The sequence below is a fragment of the Dreissena polymorpha genome, chromosome 5, assembly GCF_020536995.1.
Source record: "Dreissena polymorpha isolate Duluth1 chromosome 5, UMN_Dpol_1.0, whole genome shotgun sequence".
NCBI classification, from domain to species: Eukaryota; Metazoa; Mollusca; class Bivalvia; order Myida; family Dreissenidae; genus Dreissena; species Dreissena polymorpha.
In genome coordinates this window covers 66,826,267-66,845,989 of record NC_068359.1, presented here as the reverse complement: position 1 = coordinate 66,845,989, position 19,723 = coordinate 66,826,267, and the positions used below count along the sequence as shown (strand labels likewise).

General features: G+C 34.1%; 1 pseudogene; it reads left to right on the top strand.

Annotated features, from left to right (window-relative positions):
* Positions 1-1,346: 1,346 nt before the first annotated feature.
* LOC127831296 (uncharacterized protein DDB_G0271670-like) overlaps positions 1,347-19,723 on the top strand; it is a 23,316-nt pseudogene continuing 4,939 nt past the window's right edge.

The following is a 19,723-nucleotide window of genomic DNA, read 5'->3' as shown; positions in this document are numbered from 1 at the left end:
GCCCCGGTTTGACCCCGGTCGTCGCCGTTAATGCCCCGGCGGAGCCCCGGTGAATGCCGGTGGTGTCCTGGCAGAGCGCCTGTTTACTTATGTACCGTCGTCCCCGGTGGAGCCCAGGGTCCGGTTTAATGAAACACTACAAAACCTGACTGTAGTCGGTTGACTGTGTGGTCGAGCATGCTACCACGACTGTGGTCGCCCGACGGTGTGGTCAGTCGACTGCGGTCGTGGTGGTCGCTATATTTAGGAAAATTATAACTTCCGTCTTTAACATTCGAGGGCGAAAATACACGCGAAAAATGGAAACCAAGGACAGCAACGATTCGAGTCAGTGCCATTCGTGGTCCAAAAAAGAGATAGATATCCTTTAAGAGATTGTTATCGAGAACAAGAACCTGCTGAAGGGAAAGCACGGGCCATTGGTAAACGAGGCAAACAAGTGGACAAAGTGGCAGGAGATTATGGCAGCTAGAAGACACATGTAAAAAAAGCTAAGGGACATAAAGAGGAATCCACAAGACTGACCACTTGTCGCGTTCAAGGTACCAGCAGGAGACTCGCGACGGTGCAACGCAGTCTCCAAGACCGGCGGAGCACCTGCAGAAGACTTCGAAACAGTCTGCGACTATGCCAAGACTTCTGGGCACCTGCAGGAAACTCCCATACAACCTGCGACGGTGACAGACAGTTTTCGAGACCGACGAGCACCTACATGAAACTCCCAGACAGTTTGCAAAGATGACAAGACCGTCTGGACACCTGAATGAGACTCCCGGACAGTATGCGACGGTGCACGTTAGTCTCTCAGACCGGCGGAATACAAGCCGGAGACGCCCAGACAGTCTGCGACGGTGCCAATATTATAATGGTACCTGCACTAGACTTCCATACGGTCTGCGACGCTGCCAGAAGTCTCTCAGACAGACGGGGCACCTGCTGGAGACTCCCAGACAGTCTGCGACGGTGCCAAGACAGTCTTTTAGACCGGCGAGGCACCTGCAAGACACTCCTAGACAGTCTGCGACGGTGATAAGACCATCTGGGCACCTGCAGGAGACCCCGAGACAGTGTGCATCGGTGTCAGATAGTCTTCCAGGAGACTCCCAGTCTGTTTGCGACGGTGCCAAGACCGTCTGGGCACCTGCAGTAGACACCCATACAGTCTGTGACGTTGCCAGAAAGTCTCTCAGACCAGCGAGGCACCTGCAGGAGACTCCCAGACGATCTACGACGGTGCCAAAACCGTCTTGGCACCTTCAGGAGACTCCAAGACAGTCTGCGACGTTGTCAGACAGTCTCCTAAACCGGCATGGCACCTGAAGGAGACTTCCAGACAGTCTGCGAGGATGCTAAGACTGTTTGGTTACTTGCTGGAAGCTCCCAGACAGTTGGCGACGGTGCCAAGACCGTCTGGAAAACTTCAGGAGAATTCCAAACAGTCTGTATCAGTGCCAGACAGTCTCTCACTCCGTCGAAGACTGTTTAGGAATCTCCTACAGGTGCCCAGACGTTCTTGGCATCGTCGCTGACTGTCTTGGAATCTCCTTCAGGTGCTCCGACGTTCTGGAAGACTGTCTGGAACCGTCTGGGAGTCTCCTGTAGGTACCAAGACGGTTTTTGCATCGTCGCAGAGACTGTCTATTGCAGGTGCCCCTGGGAGACTTTCTGGCACAGTTTGGGATTCTCTTGCAGGTGCCCAGACGGTCTTGGCATCATGGTAAACTGTCTCGGAGTGTCCTGCAGGTGCGCCGCCAATCTTGGAGACTGGCACCGTCGCACACTGCCTGGGAGTCTCCTGCAGGTGCATCGCCGGTCTTTAAGACTCTCTGGCTCCGTCGCAGACTGTCAGGGTGGCTTATGCAGGTGCCCAGATGGCCTTGACACCGTCACAGACTGTCTTGGATTCTCCTGCAGGAGCCCAGCTGGTCTGGGAGCCCTTTTGAAACCGTCGCAGACAGTCTGCGATTGTCCTACAGGTGCCCAGACGATCTTGGTACCGTCGCAGATTGCCTGGGAGTCTCCAGGTACGGGTTTTGGGTGCCGACAAAACGTCAAGCGACGAGAAGTCGTGGTGGGAGGGGTGGACTGCGGTCGCTTGACAGTATGTCGAACAACGCGCGGTCGACTGACGATCGTCGCTCTCCATAAGACCCGGTTATCGTCACACGACGATTATTCGCTGGTACAACCATACAGACCCGACCATGGTCTCATTAAACCGGACCCAGGTTCATCCAGGTAGAGCCCAGATCACGCACCGGGGCTCCACCGGCATCATAGTGATATTTGGCCTTAACGCGTTCATCAATTTATTAATAACATGTGATATAATATTGTTTAAAGATACTTAAAGGGATTTCACTTAATAAATTACATCGTAATACTGAAACCAACAACACTCGCCTTCAAGCGCTATGCTTAAACTAAGTTGTGCCGCCGAATTAATTTCCTGAATACACGTAAAGCAGGATATTTAGTTATAATTCTTGAGAGGCCACGAGTCTTAGCAAATCTCGAGCACGTCGTCTTCGTTAAAAAGAAAGGGTTCTTCACGCTTTTTTTTGTATTTTGTTGATGACATAAAAGCATTAATGTTTGTGCATATAAGACGCTTTGAAAAAGGGGATAAGCCATTCATTTCCCCGACACTTAGTCTCTATTGGTCAGAAACAATAGTAACATTTATGAATTGGGATAATACTGTCCAGTTTACTCGCTGCAATTTGCTTATGAGCAATCTTGTTTTCCCAATATATTTGACTAACATTTGTTATAACCATTTATGTATTCTCAAGCTATGTGGGCTAAATGAACGTGGAATATATATACTATATATATAAACATTTGCCATTACCTGTCATTCAAATTAGTCATTTTGAAGACAATACTTTGTTTCGTTGATATTAATCGACCCAATAATGTCCTTGTCATTGCAATTTTAAATCCATTCAACCATGATACATATCAACGTAGCGACAACCTTTCTATATGTCATATCACTGAAATTTCGAAATCGCCGGCCTCTGGCTGATAGAGTCTAACCAAAAACGTATAAAGGGTGAGTGTTTTTTATTAAATACGTTTTATTTTAAGGGAAACATTATATATGTTTCAGTTGAAAGCACATACACACGCAATTTTTAAATGTAAAGTCTGAATAATGTAGTATGCTTTAATATTGACACAACCACAGCATAGTAAGTGCCAAGCGATTTAAGAAACCCGATACCTTGTGAGCAGTGTAATGCCATTGGAGCAGTGTTCGTTATTTTAGCAAAAACTAACAGAGGGTAAGTAATTTGGAAAAAAATAAAATTTCAAAGTCCAATTTGAAACAACTGTGTATAAACATTGATAACAAAGATATTGGCCTACATGTAGAAAAAAACCTGACACATTTTCTTAAAAAATGAGCAAAATGTGGCTCCCTGAAGTAATAGATCGGGCAAAATGGGCTATGTTCAGGCATTTAGGGAAGAAAAAATTAGATGAATTTTCAAGCCACTACAATAATTAAATGATTTAATCAAACTTGCAAATGTCTGTCATAACCTCACATCAGGGTTTCTCCAGAAAATTATTTCTTATGGAGAAATTTTCGTTTTTAATGACCATGTTGGGAAAAGATTGATACCATCTGGAGAAGACCCGGAAACCTTATAGACTTTGCAATTTCTTTACTTTGTAGAGGCATATAGTAAGTGTATGTGGGCACATATGCAAACAGATGTACTTTGAAATGCCTTATGTATTATCAAATGTGCCTTTTCAACATTCTCGTGTTTGATTTCCTTTTACCAACACTATTTTGAATAAAATAGAAAAACTTTACTGTTTTGTCACATTACTTAATTGGTAAGGTACATATAATGATGTCTTAATAAGTGTATATTGGGGTTGTATGTATAATATTTAATTAGTCGCAGTTTTAAAGTATGTGGTAGTGATGATCGCAATCCTTACTTCATTGATTCACATTTTAAGAGCCTCAAAAAACTTGTCATTACATTATTACCGAACAATTGAGGACTTTTTCAACATGGCACAAACTGAAAACGAGTAAGTAATTAAAATAAAACTATCAGTTTTACTCATCTCAAGTGGACATAGTCTAACCACATTATATATCAGACAAAGGATTCAAGTTTCTGAAATGATGTTGGATATTTCATTCAAAAATATCATATAATGTATTATAAAGCATTTAAAAGTACAAGTGTATGCATATGTGCCCACATACACTTGCTTTATGCTTCTTCAAAGCAAAGACATTGCAACAAAATGGCTAAGTTTTTTGTCACTAAAATAATTATAAAGTCACTGCTCATATAAGGCATCCTGGTCTTCTCCACATGGAATCCATGTTTTTTTCAGCATGGTCATTATAAACGCAAATTTCTCTAGAAAAAAAATAGTTCTGAATTGAATTTTTGCTAAGAAGAGACTTTATTTAAACAAAAAATGTAATAAAAGCCGAAATTTCGGACTGTTGTTACTGAGTAGGTGTGGGTTTAGTTAAGCAATTAAAAACTGGATTGAAAAACGTCCCGCGTGTTTATTATTGGTTGGAATATGCATTGAACCGATACGAAATTAGGACAACGGGCAATTAAAAAAGATTGGTTTATTGTTATAGAGGCATTGAATAGCATTCGCTGTTTAGTAACAACACACCAAGCGTGTGTATTTTCCAATGGAACATGGGTTAACATACACTGGTTTATTGCGTTTTGAAGAACAAGCTTAAGATAAAGTATTCGAAATAATGGTTTCGTTAAGTGTTTTTTTTATTCATGCGAATTATTTCAGTGAGTGTATAGTTTTTATTAGCGTCATAAAGACGAAACAATATGAACAGAAATCGGTATGTTATTGAGAAGCAAACATAAATGTATATATCAACTATGTTATTATAGCTAGCTTTAAGTCATACGCATGTGTATTGACCATCGGAGAAAAGTCCAAACAATAATAGGCTTCTGGAATATTGGGACCTATACACTGCGTGCTCAATTATGATTGTCATTAGTAAATACAGCAAAACAGTATTAGGACTTGCGGTTATGTGAAGAACATGCAAAGTAATTTCAGAAGCAAAATAAACCCCAAATAAATCCCTTAAATATATTGCTTTTGTATCACACATACACTTGCATACGTGTCACTGCTCGTAAGGCATACCGTAATAATTAAAGAGTTTACAAAAGCAAACTCAATGTCGTTAACAGTCAAGAATCAGAAGGCATGCCATGGTATGTTTACCGATAAATAACGATTAGCTTATTTGTATTTTTGATTAAAGTTATGAATGGTGTAAATTTATATAACATATTAATTGGTGTTCAAAATTAGGTTCACACATTTACTCCGCGTTTTGCTCTAGTAGTTTGTTCAATAATATTTGCAATCCTTACACTGTTAAGTACCAATTCGTATGTAGCACGATAAAGGGTATAGTTTCTGTAGCAGAATAACACACACAATGTGCATATATTTTTTTGTTGTTGTTTTTGCGTTTTATAGCGTTTATTCACCTCCATACATTTCATTACAATCATTACACTTTGTGTTGTTAGTATACATGTTAATTTGTTAGTATACAATACATGTCAATAGAATCTTTTTAACAATTCAGCTTGGTTGCTATAATAGAGGTAAATAAATTCCATAATGTAGACACAATCATACAGTTCATACACACGCCCAAACATACAGATACATACGCAAATGCCATGTTATGATACAAAAAGAAAGAAATATAGTTTTGACTTCAGTCCATTATAGACTTTAATCAAAACGTTTGGACTTAAGACATGTATAAACATTAATCAAACGACCATGGTATTCAATATTTAAAACAAACAACAACACGATTATTTTATTGATCTATAAAAAGTTTAACAATAAACCAGTTTAGTATTTCCTTTTCTTGATTTTTTGTTTTCGATTGAATCTCCCATGCTACGCAAAGATAGTTATTTAGCCCCGTTATTGAAGGTAATAGACAATTGTTCTTGCATACAAATATATACTTTTTAATTTCTAGGAATAGAATATTCATATCAGTCATGTTTATACTTGTACACCCAAATAACATTGTTTGACAAGAAATTTCAGTACATTTTTGCACGTTATGTGATCTTAAAAATTCTACAACATAGTTAACAATTCTCTTTGTAAAAAAGCAGTCCCAAAATAAATGTAATAGGGTTTCTTCATTTTTATTACAGAAGGAACATAAATTGTCGTCAACAATGTTCATTTTAAATAACAAAGATTTGGTGCCTAAAATTCTGTGAACAATTCTTGTCTGGAACCACTGGGTGTATGTGTCACTAGAAATAATAAAAACAGATGCATGCACGTTTGTCCATTCAACATTATTAAAAAGTGTTTTCCATTTTGAATGACAAGTGGGTACATCTGTATTATAGCTAAAACATTTATAAACAAGTTTATTTTGATTATAACCAAATACTTAGTTATTCAATTAGAATGATATAAATGCACATTGTATATTAGACTTTTTCATAAATGGAAGTCCTGATAATCTGATAAAAGCCTTCACAGTTCTGATTAAACCTTCATAAAAAAGGAAGTTAATTTTTACACCAATGAGATTTTCTAATACAGATTGTTTTAAAAATTCTCCAGAAATGCACAATATATCTCTTACATATCTTTTTTTTCCCTATCATACATATTTTTATTATATATAATATTCATACCTATCTTAAAATTGTGGTTATAAAATAAAGGCATATCAAGTATATCTTTACACTTACTGAAGTTTTGTTTATTAATATACTCAATGTCACATGTAAGGACATCTCTCCAAAACAATTTTTTAAACTTATTATTATTTTGTCTATGTTATTTTTTCCTAAATTAAGCATTTTCTTCACATCAAACATAGAATATACAAGTTGGAAACATTTTCCATTACTTGAAACAATTTTTCTTAACCATGTCATTTTCATAGTTTTTTGAAAAGCATATATATCAGTCATGGCAACACCTCCATCATCATATGATTTAATAGCAATAGTTTGTTTAATTTTTGCTGGTTCATCCCATACAAAATTCGAAAACAAGTTATGTATTTGTTTTAAAACTTTTTCTCCTGGACTAGGAAATGCTATAAACAGGTGTGTTAAAAGGGGAAGTAATAATGATTTAACAACATTTATCTTTCCTAGGGGTGTTAAAGTTCTTCTTTTCCAAAAATTTATGATATTGTGCAGCTTTTCAAGTTTACTTGAGAAGTTAATTTCTATCATTTTCTTTAAATCGACATCAAATAGTATCCCTAAAACTTTAAAGTTTGTTGTGCCCCACACTAGTTTATATTTAGTTTTTATTGATTGTATGCTAAACTTTTTGGAGCCAATCCATATAAGATTTGTTTTGTCATAATTGATTTTTAATCCAGAACATAAGGCAAAGTTATTTAAAAGATCTAGGGTAGCATTGAGGGAAATATCGGTGCCATCCAATAAGAGAGATGTATCGTCAGCAAACTGATATATTTTGTATTCAATATTTTCTATCACTATACCTTTAATTGCATTACAATTTCTGATTTTAATTGCCAAAATTTCAGCACACAGAATAAAAATATAAGAACTTATTGGGTCTCCTTGTCGGCAGCCTCTTTCAATTGTAATAAACTCTGATAAAAATCCATTGATTTGAATTTCCGTCAAGGTATTATGTAGGAAAAGTGAAATCCATTTTTTCAATGTTGTACCAAAATTAAAATAATCTAATGTTTTTTCTATAAAATAAAACACGAGAGTATCGAATGCCTTTTCAAAGTCGATGATCATCAAGAGTCCAGGGATATTGTTATCTTCTGTATATTGCATAATGTCATATAAAAGTCTGGTATTCTCACCAATATATCTGCCTTTTATAAATCCTGTCTGATCTTTAGAAATAAGAGTATCCAGGATAGTTTTTAATCTGTTAGCAATAGTCCCAGATGCAAGCTTGTAAATTACATTCAGAAGTGTTAATGGCCTTAGGTTTTTCAGAAAATGTCTTGGTGTATTCTCTTTAGGTACACATGTGATTATACCTTGTTTTTGAGTTACTGACAGGGTTCCAGAGGTAAAACCATAGTTGAGACTTCTAACTATAAAGTGACCTAAATCTTCCCAAAAGACTTAAAAAAATTCTGCTGTAAAGCCATCTGATCCTGGGCTTTTGTCATGCTTCATATTTTTTAAAGTAATTGATATTTCCTTGAAAGCTAGAAGTCCTTCTAAGGATTGAGATTGTGCAGTATTTAATATAATAGTGTTTATGCCTTTAAGGTCATCGTGTACAGTGTACGAGCCATTACAGACAGTCTTTGTATACAATGTTTTGTAAAATTGCGCAGCTTCTTTTAAAATACCTGGATTGTCAAATAACCGTTGACCTTCATCGTTTTCAATAAAAGGGATGTTTTTATTACATGCATATTGTGTTTCTAAATTGCAAAAATATTTTGAAGGTTTTTCGCCTTCATCAATCCACTTTGCCTTAGCTCTAATGAAAGCGCCTTTCATTTTTAAATTCCGTATGCCTAAGAGTTCTTGTTGCAAGAGATTGAGCTCATCAGTGTTTTCATTTGTTAATTTTTGTTCAATTTCTTCAATTGCTTTGAAAATATAATATTCTCTTTCTTTTCTCTTTTAGATTTGAAGCTCGAATATGATATGGTTTTACCTCTGATTTCCATTAATAAAGTTTCTAAAAACAGTTGATCATTTATAATAAACTGTATTAAATCGTTTTCTATAGTATTAAGATATTCAATGTTATACACAGGTAAGACATATTGCTGCTTAATTTCTTCAATTTTTTGTTTAATACATTGAATATATTCTAGGTCATGAAGTAACGAATTATTAAATTTCCATAGGCCCTTTCCATGCTCTATATTGCTAAAATTCAATTCCAAAGTAATAGGGGAGTGATCTGATTTGTAGCTTGCGTGCACTTCCGATTTCCTGATAAACTGCCTAAAATCATGAGTTGTTAAAAAGAAGTCCAATCTGGCTTGTTGGATAGTATTAGGCTTTCGCCAGGTGAAACATTTTGCATCACCGTTTATTTCTCTAAAAGTGTCTTTTAGGTTTTTATCATTTATTACAGAAGATAACATTTCCCTGGACTTCTTATTATTATTAAATGTTTCATAGTTGGCATAATCAATATTCATATTAAGTACTAAATTAAAATCCCCACATAAAATATAAGACTCATTTCCTTTGGTCTCTATTATATTAAACAGTTTGCTATAAAACAAGGGAGTATCATTATTTGGTCCATAAAGGGTGCACAGAGTAAATCTGTGGTTATCAATTGTTAAATCTAAAATTAGTAAGTTTCCCTTTGTATCTTTTTCTTGATTGTGCACTTTTACATTCAGATTTTGCAAACATTTATTAAATAAAATACATACTCCTCTTGAATTGGAAGAGCCAAAACTAAAGTAGCATTCTCCATCCCAATGTGAGTAAATTTGTTTTTCCATTAGAGAAGTGAAATGACAATCCTGTAAGCAATATATATGGGCATTTAAACTTTTAAGATATTCAAACACATCAGCTCTTTCCGAAATATCATTTAAACCTCGACAGTTGTATGATACAATCTTTAAATTATCCATTCTCAATACACAGGATTACATTTTCGTAAGCATACCATAGACAACAAAACTAATACGCCATTACAGCAGTCTGTACACAAAACACAATTATGGTCAATACACAATACAGTTTATATCCGTCCAAACGAATAAAAATGCAATAAAAACATGTTAAAGTTCGCAAAACTTTCCATAACTTAACATACATCATGGCCAACAAAAACAGATAAACAGAAAACAATAATGAAAATGACAACAAAAGTGAGAAGTAAAACATATGCAGTGTACAAACAGTGCACACAAAATTGCCCAAATTATAAGACAGTAATATTCGGTACTATATCTAGCAGCTATACGATCATAAATATTCAGTGAGAACATCGTGCAAACAAATTAAACAGAAAGAAGAACAATTACATTCGTAACAGCATTTTATTGAAAACTGAGAAAACAAAGATAAATAGTTGAACAAGCTCAGACTGCTAATCCCCGCATGATGCTTTTACCGTTATTGTTGATTGTGATCTTTGTGGTGTTTCCATTTCGTGGGTTATATACAACACATACACTGGTATCTTTGTCGTATGAACAACTATAACGAAATGACAAGATAATTTTTAACAAGTCAAAATTTAATTTTCCTTGATTTTATTTGACAGCAGAAATTTGATAATATTACACATGCCTTCAATACAAAAATAAATCGTGTATACAAAGGCAGCGATCGGTAGAATACTTACAGTTGAATTTCTAAAACAGGTACAGGCTTTACTGTTTTGTTTGTCACTTTTTATTGTATTAACACCAATCTCAAGACTTGTAAAAAATTGTCATAAAAACATGCTTAAAATGCATTTTCAATAAACCAAACATATACGTTTAGTTATATATCCCATGTCTAATCCAATATTATTATAGGCAGCGATATTAAGGCTACAAAGAAACCTGTCAATAATACCTGCAAGGGGATTTAGACAGTATAGATAGATAGAATAAAGAACCGTAGCAAACATAAATAGGTTATATTGTTATTTAGGCTAGGAAAAAGTGCACGTATTTGGAGCAAGCACGAGGTGCTTTTATCTATATAAAGCTGTAGTAGTGATTACGATTTTTCCATTTTGAGGGTCGTCTACAAGGCTTTTGCTAGCAATGAAAAAAGTAGGGACACTAATTAACAGACGATTTAACACTCGATTTTATTTTCAGCTTTGCAGCTTATTTGTTTGCATTTTTTTATGTTTAAGTAATATCTCAAATCCAATTTATAGTAGATACTATTTTATATGCTAAAGATCTAAGATATTCGGAACAATATAACTTGCTATGGTAGAAAAATATGTATAAATGACCCTCGAGTATGACATGTCTCATGAATGTTAATCTTTATAGTACAGTTATTTATGGAAAGCACGAGGAACTTGAGTCTGCTTTGTATTTATAGAAAACTGGCCTTTTAGTTAAGGATAAACAGTATATTTGTTTAAAGTACATTTGCTGTCTATGAGAAAATGTAAACAAAAACAATATTGGTCATATAAATAACACGTGTTAAGAATAGTTTAATATACATTTTGGTCATTGGTAAAATGCTATTTTTTAAGTAATATCTCAAATCCAACTTATTGTAGATACTATTTTATACGTTAAAAATCGTTATAAATGACCCTCGAGTATGACATGTCTCATGAATGTTAATCTGTATAGTACAGTTATTTATGGAAAGCACGAGGAACTTGAGTCTGCTTTGTATTTGTAGAAAACTGACCCTTTGGTTAAGGATAAACAGTATATTTGTTTAAAGTACATTTGCTGTCTATGAGAAAATGTAAACAAAAACAATATTGGTCATATAAATAACGTGTTAAGAATAGTTTAATATACATTTTGGTCATTGGTAAAATGCTATTTTTTAAGTAATATCTCAAATCCAATCCATAGTAAATGCTACAATGTGCATATATACATATTATATTAATTTTAACTAAACACTTATAGTGTCGTTACTCTATCGAACAAGTCAGTGAGCAAACACACAACACACTTTTTTATATGCGTTAATTGTAGTGAGCTACTGATTGCGTGAATACTTTATGATTCTTTTTTGTTGTTCCAAAAGTAAAAGACACATAATATGTTAGAAACAGACTCAATAATACATAGTAATAATGCGTATATTTAATTGTAAACATGTTTTGTTAAAGATTATGTTTGCTATGATTTCCTATTGTGTACGTGGGTCACATTCAGCATTCTGGATATTGCATTTATCTGAGCTGAAACAATGTATCATATATTCGTAATACATTAGTATAACCATTAAATCTTAAGTAAGCTAAGGTCAAGCATTGTCCGATTCCGCGAGAAGAAAACAGTATTGCTAATTAATACAATAACATTTCCAACCAGAACACTTTTTTCACATTGTAATGCACGACACAATGAAACAATAACATTTATAAACTTGGGGTAGGCTTTAATCTTTTCTAAAGTTAAGGCATATTTTAGCTAACAATGTATATGGTAATATATTGTAATATTGGAACGAAGCCGTAGTAATAGTTTCCACTGTCCATTTAGCAATTAATTCGCTTATTATAAATTTGGACTAAACTTTTGCCCAAATAATGTTGCAATGAAATATTTATATTACGATGTATTAATATATGCAAAACAACAAAACCAAATTTCAATATAATACTATTGATTTATGTTAAGCTCAAGTTAGCTTTTGTATAACCCAATCCCCAAATATACCCCGATTCAGCAGGTGAATTCAATGCAAAATTGGCATTAACATGTCACACTGATATTGATCTTACTACCAACATATTCATTGATTGTCAACTTGTAAAGCCTCTATGGTGTGTACGCAGTCATTGTTGACAGCCGAGCTATTTGAAACCTTTCGTATAACTCAGTGATACGTGTATCGCATGTTAAGATTGTAATCGCAAAATATATCATTTGTTATAATGACTTAAAATGACATAAAATTGAGCAGTGAAGAAAAATGCCAAAGCGACACATAAGAATTGTTTTCAGAAAAAATATATTAGCCATTTATTAATTCACTTGCATTCCCAAATTCTACAATGATTGTGTTGCAGGGGTGATACATGAATATAAATTATCACTGTACGATGTAATAAGATATTATCTAAGCTCTTAAAATTCTGTTGAAATACTTTTTTGTGACACAACCGAGTATAATATGCTTGTATATGCTAAAATATCGTAGAATATATTTATTTCTAAGATTGAGATAAGCTCTATATTTGCTCAAGAATAAAATATGCGTCAGTATATTGCTTCTTTCCTTCCCAATCATCGGCTCAAAAATTATCCAATTCAAGAGTCTTCTTCCGTCACATATATTTATACATTCTAACTACATACAACATAATTCAACACTAATGCCACATGGGCATGATCGTGAACCGCATTTATGTGTATCGTGTATTTGCAGAAATCCATCAAGCGGTACCACTATATGCAAAGGTATTTACGAGAATATAATCAATACATTTATATTATAATTAAGTTTACACTCACATTTAAACAGATTACCTGTAACGGTATTGTGCATGTACTGGTTAACAGGTGAATACATACAGACATTATGAAAAGTTATGTTAAATACATTTAACATGTGTTTGTCGGTTATAATGGCCTCTTGTATAATTTGCCTGAGGTATTTGTTCAATATTTAATCTGATCAATCTGTTTCAAACGCAACTAACTAGGCAATATCTTTCGCTGTCAGTTTTGTGACAGAGTTTATACATAAGCCGTTTGTATCCCATATATTAATATAGCGCCGCGTCGAAGTGATTAAACCCGCACTCTGATAACTCTTTAAATCAATCAATTTTATTGGTTATTGTTTCTACATTTAAGTTCTTTCAATATTTTCATGTCGCTTGATCTACGTCATGGTGTCTAAACCAATATCTTGCCAGATCAAAATAGCCTAGGATATGTATGTTTAATGAGAGCGACCATGGTCGGGCGCCTATGGTTGTACCAGCGAATAATCGTCGTGCGACGATAGCCGTGTTTAATGGAGAGCGACGGGCGTCAATCGACCGCGCGTTGTTCGACATATTGTCGAGCGACCGCAGTCTACCCCTCACACCACGACTGCTCGTCGCTTGACGCTTTGTCGGCATTGAAAAACCCGTGCAAAATGAACGCGGATAGTTTCGAGTTTAATCATGGCGGCCTCCATGCGACTTGTTCATCGAATGCGAAGACATTTTCGAAGAGAGCGAGTTTTTAGAGATAGGTTGAATCCATTAGACATGTACAATGATGATGAACTTTTCCGTCGATTTCGCTTACCAAAGAGAGAGCTATTGGAGCTCATAGACACCTTTGCTGTAGATCTAGAATACGTTTCCGAAATTTATACAATATTGTATCATCAATATGCGTATTTCCCGTCCAATACACGGATGTCTCGAGCAAGGGAAAGTAATACATATCAGTAGTTTAGAAAAACTGCACTTCATTGATTTACCTTAATAACAATGGGATAAATATGTATTATGATGATAAACGTCGCGTCATTTATTTTTCTCCTCGCTTATAAAGAGTAGTATTAATACAAGAGAGGAGTGCAAACTGTTCACTGAAAGTTAAAGGTTAGTCCCACAGGAAGGCAATGCGCAAATAATCCCGGGTTTATGTGCACCAATATCATTTAATATACTGCTCATTAAGGGCAACTTTCTTTGGAACTTATCTTGGCCTATAATTCGCAAATTGTACACGTACGTTGAGATGAATTCAGTTGAAGGCACTGATTTTACATTCAACGTGTCCCGTTGACGCATTACTCTACATATGGTCTGTGCTCTGTAAAAAGGGGGTATAATCCATGTGCGAAAAGTAGCTTCCACTATTAGCCTGTGAAGTCCGCACAGGCTAATCAGGGACGACACTGTGTGCCTAAAATAGACTTTTGTTAAGGAGGCACTTTCTTTAAACGAACAATATCATAAAATCGGAAATATCGTCCCTAATTAGCCTGTGCGGACTGCCTAGGCTAATCTTGGACGACACTTTACGCACATGCATTTAGCCCACTTTTGACATAGTACGGCTCATATATATGCTGAACTATATGGAATGACAACATACATGTATATTGATAGCATTCTTTTAAAATTGTAAAAATACACCATGGTATAAAAAACGGCAATACTTATACTATACGCACAGATGATTTATACATGCATTAAAATGTAAAGTAAAATGGTGTTGATACTTAGTTACATGTGCACAACTTTAATGTTACTCCAACAATAGCTTCATCACTTCGTGTTTATATATTAGAAACAGTACCAATTTAATTTTGTAATAACAATATTGAATGAGTTATATAACCTACATCAATATTAATAATGAATAATGGCTTTTAGAAGAAAGTATTTGTGGTTACAACGAATGAAGGGAAAAACAGAAACAAATATCAACAAATAAAGGATAAGTATTTTCCCTCATGAATCATTACGTCATTTTTGTAGGTTGAGAAATAAAATGATATATTGATAAAGACATCAACAATAAAATTAAATCACAAAAATAATGCTAAAAAACACTCGGATTACTAGATCAGTTTCGAGCCATCAATAACCAGACTAATATCTTAAATACAGACAAGATAAGTGTAAGTAAACTTTTTTGTAATACTGACAGATGCTTCAAATATTCATTTCATTAATCCCCTAGTACCGACAGTAAAAATTCATGACGTTGTTTTCAGATCAGATGTGAAATATATCCGTATAAAAATACCGTTTACTTTAGGCAAAACAGCATGGTATCAATAAAGCAAATCTCAGATATGTTGACAGTATTATAAAATATGCAGGAACGAACTCCCCGAAATACAATTTTCTCAGCACCATGTACCTAGATTTATTTAGAAGAGTCCCATACATATTATTCGAGTATGTGTATCAAGTTGAAGTGAAATTTACAATGGAATATGAATAATTAACAAAACGATCATTGCCCAGATAAAGTGTCATAAATTCAATCCTATACAATAGAAATATCAACCTTATTTAGATAGATTCTCATTAATATGGATTTTGCAGACGATAATGCAATGTATCAAACCTTTAAGTGCAATAACTATTGGGCAGATTTAGAAGCCAGATATAAAAGAACATTTTAACAAAAATGTCTCAGCAGTATGTCCATAATCATTAGTAAATTTCAGAGCTGATTGCAAACCCGTTATTTGGTTTTAAAGACTTCCGTAGACATCCAGACTCCACAATGCAGTTTTTGCACGCGTTTTCCTCGATCTACGAGCATTATTCATTCGATCCTTCCTTCCGTCCGATTTGTTGAGCGCACTAATTCATATTGGTTTATGGTGAATATTCATATAAATGTACGGTCTTTAGTACCAACATCTTGAAACTGCGTTGGCAAGTATGTTTGAGGTTCTGCAATTTTGACACGCGAAAGGACATTGTCCAGAGACGCGTGAACCATAGTAGTAGATTTTATTTCATTGCGTCAGATTTTGTATTTGAACTTTGAACTCTTAATGAATATTATTACAAACACACCTTTGACGAAGAATCCGCAAGCGAATTTTGTTTAATCAAATAATATCATATTATTTTAACAAATTTAAGATTTACTTTTCGTGATATGAGTTTTCGCACAATAAATAAAAAAATGTTGATGGCGGAAGTGATAATTTTCTAAAACTAATCCTATCAGTTTGTATTTTTTCATGAGTTGTGTATTGCAAAACGAACAGCTTAAACTTTTGAACGGTCTGTTATTTGTTTCATCGACATATTGTCCACTTATGTTGGTACTATCATCAAAATGATGCGCGCTTTTCATTTATAAAGCCTTACGCATCCGGTGCAGGCACAAAGTGGCTGTCAAATTAATCGGATGAGATAGGGGTTAATTAATGTTTAAATATGCATTTTGGTCATATATATTACCGCCATGTTATACATTTAAAAAAAATTCTTGTGAATAACAATAAAGTCATACAAAGGTCAAAACTACTTTTGTTTAAGGAATGCTTTAGATGAAACTATTTTATATAAAATGACCCACAGAGGGTTTTATGTGTGCGCTCTAATCCACGTCAGTTTTCAGATACAAAGGGCATGTTTATTACTTTATCAGTTGCTTCTAAGAAACGTCAATAATACTTCAAACGAAAACAAGATACCTATTATAAATAATGCATTGTCTTCGAGGGCATTCATTTATTGATATAATTTTTATATTGATGCTAATATGTTAGTTTTACAATAAATAGTTATACATTACGAGATCACACTAAAAAAAGTTACTCTGAACAATCGCCTTAACGCATTAACGCATTAAGCTTTCACTCCCGTGTGCCGTTAAATTACTTCGTAAACACGATTTTACGCTAAGCCGGATACTAATTTACATGTTGTGCAGGGTCATGCGTCTAAGTGAAACTCTAGCACGCCACTTTTGTGATACGACTTAAAAGGTATGCGTGCTTGTTTTCTTTGTGATAATGAAAACACATCATATATTTTTGGACATCTACGAAGCTTTTTGCAAATAGAATAAGCAACGTATTTATTGGGCAGTGGGTCGATGGAAGAAAGAAACAATTATAGCAGTAATAAATTGTTAGGTTTCGAGTGAACTCGCTGTCATTTTTTTATATGGCATCTTTCTTTGTAAATGGATTTAACTTCTTCTTGCTTTCAACATTGCTGTCATTGCAAGGCATGTAATATACATACACGTGTTATGTTTAAAATTAATTTAAAGGTGTACTTGTCTTTAATCCATATGAATCAGCGACCCGTGAGACAATATATTGTAATTGTATGAAGTATTAGAATAATTAGAATAATTGACCCCAGAATGTCATAATGATTGCAATTTAAGATCGTTTAAAGAAATACGTTTTGTTTTGGCTAGTTGAACTATTGCAATCGTACAATATAGAAAGCCGTACTTTCGTCGGATAAAAACAACAAAGCCAACTTCATAAAGCGGATCAATCTAAACAATTATGAAATTCTTTCCTTAAACAATATATTCAAAGGATGTGACAGTTAAATAGCAGTTTGTGAATCGGACCGTACCTATGCAATTAAATGTCATAGTCGGATAGTATATAAGTATATATACAACATGTATATATATATATATATATATATATATACTAGGAGATTGGCCATTTACGGGTTATTTTTCAATATGAGACCCTTGTTGCGGGTTGTATAAAAATTCCGGGGTGCATTTTTCACCCCATAATTTAGGACACGTATTTTTTCATTCTAAACCATACATACATCATTTTGGTGACATATGGCAACAAGTCGGTTTCATATCGAAACCATATATATCATAAAACCCAGTTATTTCCCTTTTGTTTAAGCTCTACAATCCAATTAAGCGCGAATGTTGAGATTACACTATCAGATATCATAATGAGCCAGAAATACAGCTGGAAACTTCGCTCTGCTGATCTGTAAAATAAATCTTCGTGTTACTGATGAACATGATTTGAAATCTTAGTTTGTTGAATGTTAAGCTTGAAAAAAAATAAAGCTATTTTTATTAAGAAATGAACTTTTGAAGTGGTTTCATATTGATGCATTAATTATTGAGAACTATAGGTAATTTGTAGCAATTAAATTAATACAGTTAGTTATGTGCGTATACAGTTTTGTTTATTAAATCGGAGATTTAGGCTAATGTGTGTTTCACATATAATATTTAAAAAATTCTCATTCTTTTTTTAAAAATCTTACCATTTTCATTGATAAAACTGTTGCTGTCAAGTAGCATTTGGAGAAATATAGTAACGTTTCATGCCTGTGTGGTACTAACAATTCTTACATTCATCTCGTGTTTTGTATCGATATAGTGGATATGCAATAACTGTCAATTTCAATGCTGGTCAAATACATTTTTGGGTATACATAAGAGAAAAAAATGTAATACTTTTTTTATTTTTATGGTTATTTTAATTGGGAAAAATATTGTGTGTGCGTTTGTTACATACATTTTATTCACACAAAAACGTAACACACCGATATTTGTCATATGAATCAAGATATAACAGATGATACGATAAGGCACAGAACAGTTGGTATTTGCGAATGGTTATGTTTACGCAAAAATATCCGTTATATATTCATGGAGCAATTTAATAACTAAATACATTTCTGAAAGCGGGTTAAAAGACGAACAATAATAAGTTCAACCAATTAGATGTCATAAATTGATTCGTGTTATTAGAAGGCATCACAATTAATCGCTGAACACAATTGCTTGTTCCGATTTACCGCCAATACAGTGCCAACATGCCAGTGCTTGATATATGGCCATTAGAATCGCACGGGGGCTAATAAAATTCGACTGAAGAAACAGCGCTAATGAATTCTAGCGCCATTTAAAAGCAATACATATCAAATAGCATTCTTTCCTTCTTTCCATAATAATGCCTGGTTGTACACTGCTTATTCAAACGATAAAACTAACTCATCAAGAACAGAATTGTTATTGTTTTGCTTCTACATCTAGTAAAAAAAATACATAAAAATACATATTTAGAATGCTTCTTTATAATGATGTTGAAAAATGTATGTTTAAACCCCCTCTTAAATTGAGAAAAAGTTTGGTCAAATATGTAAATTGAATTTAATGTTATATATCAATAGTATGTGGAAATGTATTTAAGTTTTTTTTCTTGATGGGAATCAATACTTTGAACATGTTTGTTAAAATCGTATCACTTTAATTATGATTATGATGGTAAATATTATTGTTACGATTATGTACGTTTTGTCATTGCGATCAATATAATTATTATAGAAGATGTATACAAATTATACCATCGGACCACTAAGGACATACGATGTGTGTTTTTTTTTATTTACATTTTTCATAAATATTAATTTATAAAATAAAGAATAATCTTGTTTAAACAAATGTTGTTGAAAAAATGTTGAAAAAGGACTAACTTGAGTGTTTAAACATTTGATGAAAACAAATACACGTATGCAACTACGTATTAAAAGGACACGAGTTTGCATG